Source organism: Macrobrachium nipponense, chromosome 37 (genome assembly GCF_015104395.2).
Source record: "Macrobrachium nipponense isolate FS-2020 chromosome 37, ASM1510439v2, whole genome shotgun sequence".
NCBI classification, from domain to species: Eukaryota; Metazoa; Arthropoda; class Malacostraca; order Decapoda; family Palaemonidae; genus Macrobrachium; species Macrobrachium nipponense.
Window position 1 is genome coordinate 49,305,623 of NC_061097.1, and position 13,249 is coordinate 49,318,871.

Below are 13,249 nucleotides of genomic sequence, written 5' to 3' on the forward strand. Positions count from 1 at the left end.
TTCACATATACAACAAAATATTGGAGTTTCTTTTATAGCGGGATAGACTCAGACATTTTATCTACCCGACATTTTAATCAGTTATCTCAGTGAGCTACCGTGCCTACATTTTATAAAAACTAGTACAGCTGCCCAGTCTTTCTCTGGAAAAATGCAAAAAGTAATGCACTAGTACAACATTACTAACCTTGTCAGTTGATGCGTTGAGTATCGAGGCAAGAGTTGGGATAAATTTAGTTTGTAAAGTTGTCGTACAACCTGGGTTCGAGCTGAGTTCTCTCACAACATCCTGCACCAAGGCCACCAGTACAGGGTCATTGTTGGCTTTTATAAATACTGCTAAGCACAATGTGGAAATCCTGCCTACATTTGCTGCCGTGAAATTAGAATCTACAGATACTACAATACAGGAAGTTTCAAGGATTAAAGATAAGACTTCTGATGATGACTGGGTTGCTAGAGTTATGAGTCCATCTAAAATGGATGGGAGGTAAGGCTGTAGGGCAGCTGGGTTACCACTACCTTTTAAATATTCACAAAATCCCCATACAGACCTGAAAAAAGGAACAAAGGAACAATAGTTAGCATCATTCAAATTTTTCCGGTATGACTGATTAATTTTAGATCAGCAGAAAAAGGAAAGAAAATTCCATACTCAATTGTGCAATGCTATTGCAAAAACAGTTGTGTAATATCACAAAACAATTCCATACTCAATTATGCAATTTTATTGATCTTTCTCCTGTTCCCATGAATTCATAATCTTCCTATTCTGTCTTCTAACTTTATTTACAGTTTACAAGCATTTATTATGAATTAGTTAACCCTTGATTTATTTGCAATATATCCCATCCCTACTTGCATGCTTCGATTGTCTTCAGTCCTCTCCTGATTTTACATTTTTATTTCTCTTCCTGTGGAAAGGTTTCCTACAACCTAAGCACAAGGAAGTTCATACTGTTAAAATATACTGCCTGCTCTTCAATTTGAATATAGACGATTATTTGGCATTCTCGTTAAACACAGGGTTAAGTTTACATCCGAGAGATTATATCTACCTTCTCTTACAAAACAGTGTAATTTGCTTTGTTTCAATCATATCTTAATACAGCACATGCTTTTTCATTAAAATGTGCTTTAATACTAATTCTTATCTATTTCCATAATTATGTTGAAAGACTTTGTAAATGTAGCTTTAGATATTTATCAAAGCATCTTCCATTACCCTAAATTTATGGGCAAGGATTTAGCTTATTTCAGCTTGTGTAACTATTGTGTATAAATTGTGGAAAGTATTCAATATTGAATTCTGGGACAGAATTCAATATCTAACCGTTACATTATGAGTTTGGAAAGGCTTCAACCTCATTGTCTTTATATTCTAAGCTTTAGATAAAAACCTGTATTCTTCTGTTCACATAATTTCTTACTGACATTTACTTGCATAGGACATAACAGACAACTAGTACCTACAAAGGCCACCATATATTTTACAGAGTTAACTGTGAAACTCAAGTCTAGTCTTGCCTTTCACTGCACAAATCAACGATGCCTGTTTTTAAGAAGTTTATATGAGCATATCATCAATCTTTGTGTATTCACCAGGAAATTTAAGAAATTAGTGTATAAAACTCTATTCCTTGAAATTTAATCAAATGTTTGCTCAATTTCTAACAAATTTCCCATACCTTAATCATAATTTATCTCACTAGTAAATCAAACACAAAAAATTAAATATTAAAATAGCATTGTTGCACACACATGTACTAATTAGATAATTAAATTCATACTTAAAATATTTTAATTATAGCAATTTTGAATTAAAATTTATCTGGCATACATACCTAACACCAGAAACTTTAATAATTGGATTTGGACTATGATTTAAGGCTGAAACAGTTGCTTGAAGAAATCTATCCAGCATCTCTGGTGTGGCTGCTTGCCCATACCTACTCCCACACCATAGAGCTCGCCCCGCTAAAAATGGCGAACCTGAAATTGGTTTGAGCAATTATTTTACAGTGAATTTTAGCCATTAAAACTAGCATAACCATGTTAAGTGAGCCCTCTCATCCTAAAAATGTACATTTTTAACCACCTACATATGGAAGCAACAGTTGTTAAAATTATTAAAAATAAATACAGACTTTATCGGTTTTTTGAGCACAAATGTAGGAATATACTGTAACTTTTATGCATGAAAAGTTACTGCATACAATATCATAGTTTGATAACCATTCCGTCTATTTTATATACAAATTTACAACTCATTTTCAGCTATCTGATAAACCATTCCTTGCACACAAAAAATGGCAAACTAGCATTTCCAGAAAAAAAAAAAATTGCAAAATTACTGTGGCTGTATGAAACAAATGAAAATGTGGTTGTATGAAACAAATGAAAACTATTATATACCTACACAACTCTTGAGTCCTACCTCAAAATTAAACACTAAAAAAACACTATCATTAAGACACCACCAATCAATGAATTATGACAAAACCAGTTATCTCAACTTACCTGTAAACTGCTTAAAATTATTGTGCAAATCACTAAAATAATGATGGGTATACAGACTTACCCGGAACTTTAAATATAGTTGTGCAACAAGAGGTCTAAACATTAATACTTATTTAACAGTTTAATAGGGATTACATTTATTTATAATACGAATTACCTATTTCAAGTTTGTATTTCAAGTTGCTTTTAGTTGTAATTAGCCTACTCATACATTTATTCCCTTGTACCATAAAAGGTAATAAAAGCAGTCAATGTGATGGAATATCGCAAAAAATTATCATTTTGTTTATTGCATCTAGTCCTTTAAATGTCACTCCAGCTTAAATTTTGTTACTAATAAAAGTTGTGCATTGACTTTCAAAACCTTCTAACCTTTATCTGGTCCAAAGCCAAGGTCTGAATGCACTCGATCTTCTTACTATTCCCCCTTGCATGCAGCTACTGTAATGTTTGATTAACAGATGTAATATTACTGTACAGGCATTATTGTTGCCTACACCACTCTAAGAAACATAATAATGTGTACTCTTATTTTCTGCATTACAAGTAGTATACATCTACGAACCAACCCCCTTTCAATTTATTAGTTATCAAAATTCTTGTAATAAATTTGACACAACAATCCCTATGGGTGCGTACAGATGGTTTAAATAGTTTGTTGGACAAACACTGTGACCAGATATCAATAAGGTAACAGGTATTGCCCAACGCTGTGGTTCGGAGCTTCAGAAAGTGTCTGGCAGGGCAGAGGCATGTAACTATGATATTGTCAGGCAAAAGATTGAAGAGGTTATGTGTTTACTATGAGATGAGGGCTGTGGCTATGACTTGCTTTGATTTCAACCGACCAGAAAACATGACTAGGCTTATCTCTACAAAGGAAAAAGTTACCATTGGGATAAGACACACAACTCTGATGTTGAGTGAACTCTACTGACAGAACCCGTTTATGGAACATCAAGTCAGACGTTTATAAGGACAGAAATAAACGTGCAGTGGCAATTAATGGAATAAGAGCAGAACCTCAGTAGAAGTTTGTTTGTTTGTATGTTTTTACGTTGCATGGAACCAGTGGTTATTCAGCAACGGGACCAATGGCTTTACGTGACTTCCGAACCACGTTGAGAGTGAACTTCTATCACCAGAAATACACATCTCTCACTCCTCAGTGGAATGGCCGAGAATCGAACCCCCGACCACCGAGGTGGGACGCTAATACCATACCAACCACACCGCTGAGGCGCTTCTTCAGTAGAAGTGAAGAGACAAATATAGAAACAATTTGCGGTCAGTACAGGGGAGAACTTCGCAAACTTGAAAAATTCAAGAAGTCAGGGCCTGGGATTATGGGTTAAGACTCGATACTAGGTCATTAGCTTCTGTTCAATGGTTCGCCACATCTTTTAACTAATTCAGAAATAACTGGAAATTTATAATGATAATACTGATCAATAACAGACAAAAAAACATATTCTGTACACATTGTCTTTAATATGCACATTGAAGTTTTCAGCTTGTTGCTTCTGGGGAGCAAAAGCATCTACTCAAGAGTTAAAACACTGCATCTTGACCAATGGCATCGGTTCCAAATTTCATCTGCCGGACTTTGGTGAACGGAGTAGAAACTAAGGTAAATACATCAATATCGGGCAGCACTGTTTTTTGCCAGGTCAGTTGTCCTAAAATATGCACTTGTGATGTCACCATACTAGTACATAAAACCATAAGGTAAGAGCGTTTGTCCAATGAACACTACTCAACCATGTGTACGTACCCTTAGTCTGTACAATCAGAAAAATACTAAATGAAAGCGAACATTACCAATATACACCACCAATAAAATGTGAAAAAACATAAGCTAAATTGCAAAATCTTCGATAATTTAACTTTTTTACCAACCATTATACTTCTCCATTCCCACCACTAAACCACCTTCTTATGTCATGTTACTGTAACAAAGACTTTATTTAATATCTTTCCTACTCTACAGAATCCACTGTATGTATTGCATTCAATTGTGCTCCATTAGAAAAACAAAATTGCATAACAGTTTCTTCCTCTGTAAATGGAGACCCACAAATGCAAAGGTAAGGGCATGCACTCTTTTGCCATCCCTCTAGGATATCCATTATAATCTTTACTTCTAAAGTCCTCTTGTCTCCTGTCTTATGAACAAGAGTAATCACAATAGCCTTTATTGCAACCTGGTCCTAAGACAAAGTCTTTAATGTGATTGCAACATTTCTATCACCTCTTCCTACCTTTGTACCCATTTTCTGACATTTTGCATGCCATTTCTCTTTTCCTTTTAACTTTATTTTGCACTACTTTGCTCCTCTTATTTTTTTACATTCTTTTATTTAACTTGACATTTTACACACATTTCTATTTTTCTTCTAACTTTTTTCTGCATTACTTTGATCCTCTTATTTTTTTACATTCTTTTATTTAACTTGACATTTTACACACATTTCTATTTTTCTTTTAACTTTTTTTCTGCATTACTTTGATCCTCTTATTTTTTTCCCTGCTTTTTTTTTAACTTGACTTCTGCGTCTGTTGTCAAATCTTGTAATTCAAATTTTCTACCCATTTCCTTCGTTCCATGGACTTGAAATTTTGCATAGCTACTCAATCCGGATGACAATATAACCTTACATGATCCCCTTCCCTCTCCCCCTTCCAAGGCACACAAGTGTTAATCTAAATGTGCCCTCCCCTTCCCTCCCCCCACTTCCAGAGCACAATCGCCTCACATGTAAATCTAGCTGTGTCCTCCACTCACCTTCCATCTTCTACCCCCTCCCTCTTCTGGAGCATACGATCAAGTGTTGATTTACCTGTGACCTTCCCCTCCCCTTTCCTCTTCCAACCCCCTCCCCTTCCAGAGAACACCAGTGTTAATTTACCTGTGCCGGCCCCCCGCTTCTCTCTTCCATCCCCTCCTCCTTCAGAAGCATGTGATCAAATGTTAATTTAGCTGTGTCCTCCTCCTCAACTTCCCTCTCCACCCCCTCCCCCTTCCCTCTTCCAACTCCTACCTTCTCTTCTTCCTTCCCCTCCCATTTCCTCTTTACCCTCATCTTCCTACTCCCCCCTTCCTTTTCCCCTTTCCCATTCTCCTCCTTCCGTATCAGTTTCATTGACTACAATCATAAATTGGTTACAGTTTGTCAAAACTAAAAAGTATAAGATGAAAAAAAAAAAAAATTTAAACATGCCATTGTTACAATGCACTAAAGTTAAAAATAATTTTTTTTAAACAAACCAGGATTTTCTTAAAATTAATCAATCATTCCTAAAAAATAAAAGCATGGGCCCCAAACATAGAAGGAAATGCTACAAGAATATATTTTTTTCTTCCTTGTAGCATTTTATTTTCCTAGACATGATCATTAGTAAGATAATTGTGATGTTTCAAAAAATAATTTTTTACTCTAATAAAAGCATGGTTAAATTTTTTTTTATATTTTCTTTACTTAATGTACTTTTTTCATAGCATTCTAGTGATAGATTTCTTCAGAAGCTTAATATTTACTAGCATTTACTTCCCAGATTAATATCTTTTTCTCTCAGGGCACATAAAAATCATGGCAAATTTAAAAGAAAAATCCTATGCAACCCTAATCAGACTGAAGACAAACTGTTCAATTACATGTGACCAATACTTTAAAAAATAATTTTTACATAAAACAGGTGAAAACTGTTGATAACTAAAATTGATAATTCATCGAAACTCAGTGGTCAGCATGCCCCATAACGTTAAGTGTATAAAGGGTACCAATATCATGTTCCTTACGATATACTTACAATTTGGATCTAGATCCGATAAGACCACAGACTGGATGAAATTTGTGAGATCGAACTGCAACTGTCCTTTGGCCACCTGATCCAAGACAAGATCACGGACGGAACCTAATGCTAACATGACTGCTTCGTGAGTTTTCCACCAGGCTGGATCTCCACTACTTCTCTGGTTTGCTGCCCTTTCCAAATGTCTTCCAACAGCAATAATTAACCCTTGACCACATTCTTCAGCAAGCTCCTGACACAGTGCCTATAACAAAATTAAAATATCATCACAAACTGCTAATAATGCTCATATAGTTATAATATTCCCAATACTGTACTAGCAATTAAAATTACCTTATCACTCTATTAAGACATCATGGTTTTAATTTCTACATACATTTTGAAACATTTTCCACTTGATTTCCCTAAACTGAACAAGTCTGACAAGAACCTTATTTATCTTCCAACTGGGAAAAGTTAAGTTACAACACTGACACCTTAGAATTTCAACATTTAACCATCATCACCTATGCTGGCCGAGGTATGTAAGGGACTAACGGTGACTTCTCTCAAAAGTTTCAAGAGCTTTACTCTACTCCTAGCTTCAAAGGATTAAAAGATAAGAGCCACAACGCATTCAATATATTTAAAAATTAAATGCCTACAATTCATACAAAATATCATAGCCAGATTTTTGCACACTGAATGGACACACAAGAGTACATGCACAAATATTTCTCTAGTAGAGTAATAGTAACTGGTTTAGTATCCCTTTATACCAAGTGATTTGTGAATCCACATAATTACATTCACTACAAAAAACACTAGATCCCACTTTTTCTTTTTGGTACTAGAGTAACACTTTCAGAGCAGACTGTTATAAACCTTTTTAATTACCTAGATAAACTTTTACATAACCCCTCTACCTGAAGATGTAGATACACCTGGATTGTCAAAATCATGACATAGTTTTCCAACTGTTCAATCTGGTTGCATATACCTCCTTTGATAATCATTATTATTCTGGGTTCATTTCTAGGTTGGAATTAAAATTTCAAGATTGAAGTCTGTGCCTTATTTTCTTGAAACTGTTGAAATCCCAAGGGCAAGGATTAAAAACTAAAAGATTGCAAATGAGACAATGCAGGGTCACACCAAAGAATCTAACTTACCAACAGAAGATCCTGAGCGGAAATACGGACAGAGTACGCAAAGCTATCTTCATCCTCGTCTTCCACAAAGGCATCAGGATTATTACTCCAGGTTTCAATCTGCAAACGAGAAATTCATAAATTATTCACCCAAGTGACAGTCTAGGATAAACCTTTTCATATCAGGTTCCAACATATGGATAAACAACTAACTTGAAAAGAGGCACAACTTTTACAAATAAAAATTTTTCCAAATATTTCCATTTACCTCACAAGTTTATGCATTACCTGATCCTCTGTGATCTGCATATAGAGAAGAATGTAGTATATAAGATCTGCAATGCCTTGCTTGATCATCTGCTTATGCTTACTGGTTTCAACAAGGGCATGGACGAACTCGAATATTGTAAAAACTAGATTCTCAAAACCAAGAACTTCACCTGAAACAAAAAATTACCAAATTATCAGAATATGCTTTACATCAAGAATTACGTTTACCATCTTAAATGTAACCTTAGCTTATACATACACTTAAGGGCTGCATAAAATTTTGCTCAATCCATTATAGCTAGCTAGCAGTGTTAGTTTAATAACCTCTTCAAAAACTTCTTGTTCATACAAAAGGATATTTCCCAAGATAATCCAAGACTACTTACCATCTGAATCTACAGGATCATCAGCATCCTCTCTAGCATTTACGGTAGTATTGACATAAGTATCGGCACTTGTGGTTAAGGTTTGCCATACTGGACCCAAAACTTCTCCTAAGTACTGTCCCATCTGTTTTGGCACATTCTTCATTAAAATTGTAAGAGCTGAAATGAAAAGTTTGGAAAATTAAGAATATTTATTCTTACTGAAAGATCCTATTTAAAAACTACTGCCTATCAAGATTCAAAGAATAGTTCCACCCACTCCACCAACTGGAAGTCATCCTTGTACAATATCAAGTATTGTAATTAACCCACACCACAGTCAAATGCAATGTAAGAGCTGGATGATACACTCAACCCAATTCATCAATCAAATAAAGTTCTCATCTCAAGAAGGCTAAAATCTGTATCACTAAATGACATAAAATCAGAGACTAAGAATTAACTTTACATTGGAATTGATAAGAATGAGGTTTATTTGGATTCTATATAATTAACCAACCAACGTTGATTTTAGCAACTATTGTATTTATAAAAAGTACTAATGTGTAAAGGCTTTATTTCTTACTACTTACTGGAATCCTGATATTCAAAATATTGCAAAATTTTTATAAGACATACGTAAGTATTAGTCCTAAAGCACCACTGAGTGACCTACAATATATTAAAGAAACATGACTGAGGGAAGCCTACTCTTCATTTGACAATGTCATTAATAAACTTCCTTTTAAAATATTCACACTGTTTAGTAATTAACAAAGTACCCCTACAGCACTTTCATTTGCCTGAGGATAAACTTTAAGAAGCAAAACATCTACATAAACTTGAATTACAAATGTCAAAAGAATGGCAAGTTTCAGATTTACATCCACAGTATAGCCTCATTTTCTTCTGGCTCATTGAATACCCACTCTTATATCTAATTTCGTACATGGCAAATATTACAATTTTTTATAGTAAATTTTACTTTTCCTAACTATACAAACCTAGGTCCTTTACAATAGGAATTGGTAGTCCCTCCCAGGTGCAGCATGAGGGGTGGCATGAGGTGGGCACTTAGTGTAAAGGAACTAGGTTTTATATAGTTAAGAAAAATACAATTTACTTTCAAAAATTGTGATTTGTTCCTACACAATATCCAAACCATCAGTCCTTTACAATAGGAAGACTCACTGATTGGTGGATGGCATCTGAGTGAGCTCCAGTGTTTGTATGGTGTTTTTACGTTGCATGGGACCAATGATATTCAGCAACGGGACCAACGGCTTTATGTGACTTCCGAACCACGTTGAGTGAACTTACATCGCCAGAAATACACATCTCTCACTCCTCAATGGAATGCCACGAGCTCCAGTAACTAACTGGGGTTCAGCCTACCCGAGATTTCCTGCCTGGTCATATGAGCAAGGAAGGTAATAGCCACTGGCATCTGATCAGTGTTAGGGAACTGCAAGATGAGTCAGAGTCTGGGATTTTCTCATAAGGGAGAGGAAAGTGTCCCCTTATGGGAAAGGAAAGAACCATACATCAGACTTTAAGACAAAATACTATGGGAAAGCAAAGAACCATACATCAGACTTTAAGACAAAATATAAGTTATGGGTTTGTCCTATGTCTAGGCCGTCCTTCCCTGTCTTGTAAAGGGAAGGGCGGATATTTGTTTCAATTAACTAATTAAAGGAAACATAGGTTACTCCAAGGAGTGTCTTACCTGTATCTGTGCTCGGTCCAGCATATAATGGTCTGCATTACTCTCAACCTGGAGGCAGATAGTAGGATGAAAGAGATGAAAGGAGAGCCAGTTACTTCAGTCATGGTCATTCATACTGTACAATGAGGAGAGATGCAACTCGGTCCAGTTAGAGGAGCTCTATAAGATACACAACTTGTTGAGCAACCACCTGTAGGCAACAGCCTAAAGATAATGAGAAGTAAAGGTTGTCTGGCCTTGATGAGCTCTTGGACAAAGTGTACCAGTATTGTCACCAGCAGCAGAGTACGCCTTCCTGATCGTCTCATGAAGCCAGAAAGATAGTGTGTTCTTGGACACTCAGGCCGGAGATGACAAGTCCTCTTCAGGTAGTGCTCTAATGGGACAAAGATGCACCTCGTCTGGATCATCACCAACAAAGTCACTCAGGGAGGGGATGTTGAAGGACTCTAATCTAGCGTCAGGGACCAATGGATTCAATGTCTTCACCACGAATTCTGGAAAAATTCGAGCAAAACTGATCCCCATCCCCTCAAGTGCTTAACGTCAAAAGAAAGACCACATAGTTTGCCTGCTCTCATTGCCAAAGTCAGGACCAGCAGAAAGACGTTCTTGAGGGTCAGATCCCTGGAGACTCAAAGTGGCTTGTACGGGGCACGAGTCAGGCTCTACAGTACAAGTCATATTTCATGCGGGAGGCCTGAGATCCCTGGGTGGGCATGACCTCTCGAACCTCCTCATGAGTGAGGTGTCCAAGCTATCTTTGTTGCTGCTGGACAAAAAAAACCCTGTCGCTCACAAGAGATGGTGGATAACCTCCAGCCGTGAAGAGACAGGGACTCTGCTGCCTGGTGGTACCGTTTGAATCAGGCAAAACAGGGGATAGGCATACAGTGAAACCCCGTAATTCACGGACTCCAGATTCGCAGACTCACTCAGACATTTGCAGATTTCTCTCTAGAACATATAACCCCATTATTCACGGAAAATTCACCTACTTGTAGTATTTTTCTGAAAAATATCAACAAATTCCTGGTTTTTTAATCATCATAAAATGCACTTGCAATAAAACTATTAAAAGACCAGGTGTAAAAACTTTTAAATGGGTTTTACCTAACAAAATAGGCAGTTTTAAGAGTTTTTATAGGGGTTTCAACTGTTCGCGGGGGGATCTGATACCTATCCCCCCGGAATACAAGGGGAAACACCATACACCTCTAAGGTGTCCCACGGGTCCAGCACAATGGAGCAGAAGTTCTCTAGCTTCCTGTTAAACCTAGTGGCGAACAAGTCTACAACAGGATGGCCTCCTAGGCTGAAAACCCTTACCACCATGTCCTGGTGAAGGGACCATTTGGTTCCTATCACCTCACACTGAGGGACCTGGGGAAACCCGAAGAAGATGTAAGGTCTGTAAGGTCAGGCGGTTGAGCTTGTCTGCCTGAAATGTACCTGGCCGACAGCCGTGCGGGCAGCGACTCCCTTCCTTGTTGACATATACCACTACTGTGGTATTGTCCCTCATCAATACTACAGTGTCCCATCACACGTTCCCTAAACTCCTGGAGAGCGAAATGCTGCATTGAGTTCCAGGACGTTAATGTAAGGGTGCTTGTCGTGAAGGTTCCACACTCCTGAAGTCAACAACTCCTCCAGGTGTGAGGCCCATTCCTCATTCGATGCACATGAGCACAGGAGCACGTCTGGACGAGGAGTGGAAAGATCCACTCTTATGATGAGGTTCCTGTCATCTAGCCATATATCCAAGTCTTCCCGACTGAGGATTGTGGGAGTGGGACCAGTACTCCCTCAGTCTCCACTGAAGAGACCGAAGGTGTAGCTGCCCATGAGGGACCACCTTCTCCTACAATGACAGGTGACCTATCATGACTTGGCAAAGCCGAGCAGGTTCCTCCTTTCGTGCCAGAACAGTCGCGCTACCTCTCTGAACCTGCTGACAAGAGAATCCAAGGGTAAAGCTTGCTGCTAGCGTGTCTAACAGCATGCCCAGATACAAAGTCCTCTGCCTGGTCTCGAAATCAGACTTCTCCAGATTTATCAGGACCCCTAGACCTTGGCAAAAATTGAGGAGTCAATCCCTGATTATATTCAAAGCATTTTTACATTTGATCTTGAAGCACCAACAGCCATTTGACTAGGTACCTGACATATCATAAGCAACGTACGCATAAGTGGCAAAAATATTCTCTATCAAAATTTATACGTCAAACATTTAATTTCCTTTTAAACACTTAAGTTGCTCAAATTTCTTCTAGAAAAGCAATTTATCCTTCACGTCCAGTATGTAACTAAAAGTAACACAATGCATCAGAATCATGGTGCCAAACTTACAGTAGCAGATTTATGTCCAAATTTTGCGTACAAAAGAAAATTGTAGCAGATACATACCACTAAGGATTTCTTTCTTGAGACCTGAATCTGAAGTAAAACCATCTGGTGTCTGTAAACCTTTGATAAGCGCTTGAGTAAAAGCCGGTAAAGTTGGGTAAAGTAGTGTTTTGGCTAAATTTCTATTATATTCTCCCATCATGCAAATAGATTTGCCAAGTTACTGAAAATTTCAAAACGCACGCCCTCTCGTCCGTATACCATATTTCTGTTGAAAAAAGTAATGGTCTTAAATCAAAAGAGAATGAAGATATTTAGAACAAGAAACTTTTAGCATATTTCTCTTATGAAAATGGAAGCCTCCAACTAGGAACTGAAACAAATCCTTTCATTTATGGTTACTTATTACTACAAATACACACACACATCACCCTCCCAAATCTAATCATTCTAATCATGTGTATTTCATAAAAACAAACAAAATTTGTACTATAAAGCAATACTGCTAGACACCTTCAAAAAATAAAAGCACATCAACTATGGCTGATGTAAAGTATACTTCCATTATTTACCACAATATTGGAGCACTTGGTATCAAAAGCCTTACCTCTTCTTCACAAAATATTCTGTACATTTCCGGCAGGATTACAGGAGCTACTTGAGGAATATGTTGATCAGTCAAGTCCCTAGAAAACTCTGTGAGAACCCATCATGGCCCATGGACAGGAGCTCTTCTCCACTCTTCAAGGCAACCATTAATAAATCAAATAAACCACACCATTGTTCTGGCCAATCCCAATGAGCTATGCCCGATATGGCATATGCTACAGATGATCTGGAAATAAACAATTAATTTAAATTAGACTTTAAAAGTATTAGTTTACCACGCAACAAGAAAAAGGATCCAGGTTATTTATCTTAATCCTCCATATACAGTAGTAGAATAAAATAGAATATAATACAGAATTTAGGCCAAAGGCCAAGTGCTGGAACCTTTGAGAACATTCACAGCCAAAACTGAAATTGACAGTAAAAAGGTTTGACAGGTGTAACGGGAGGAAAATCTCTCAGCT

General features: G+C 37.2%; 1 pseudogene; it reads right to left on the reverse strand.

The window, feature by feature from the left end:
- The window catches only part of LOC135209253 (importin-9-like), a 45,744-nt pseudogene that overhangs the window by 7,564 nt on the left and 24,931 nt on the right, over window positions 1–13,249 (reverse strand).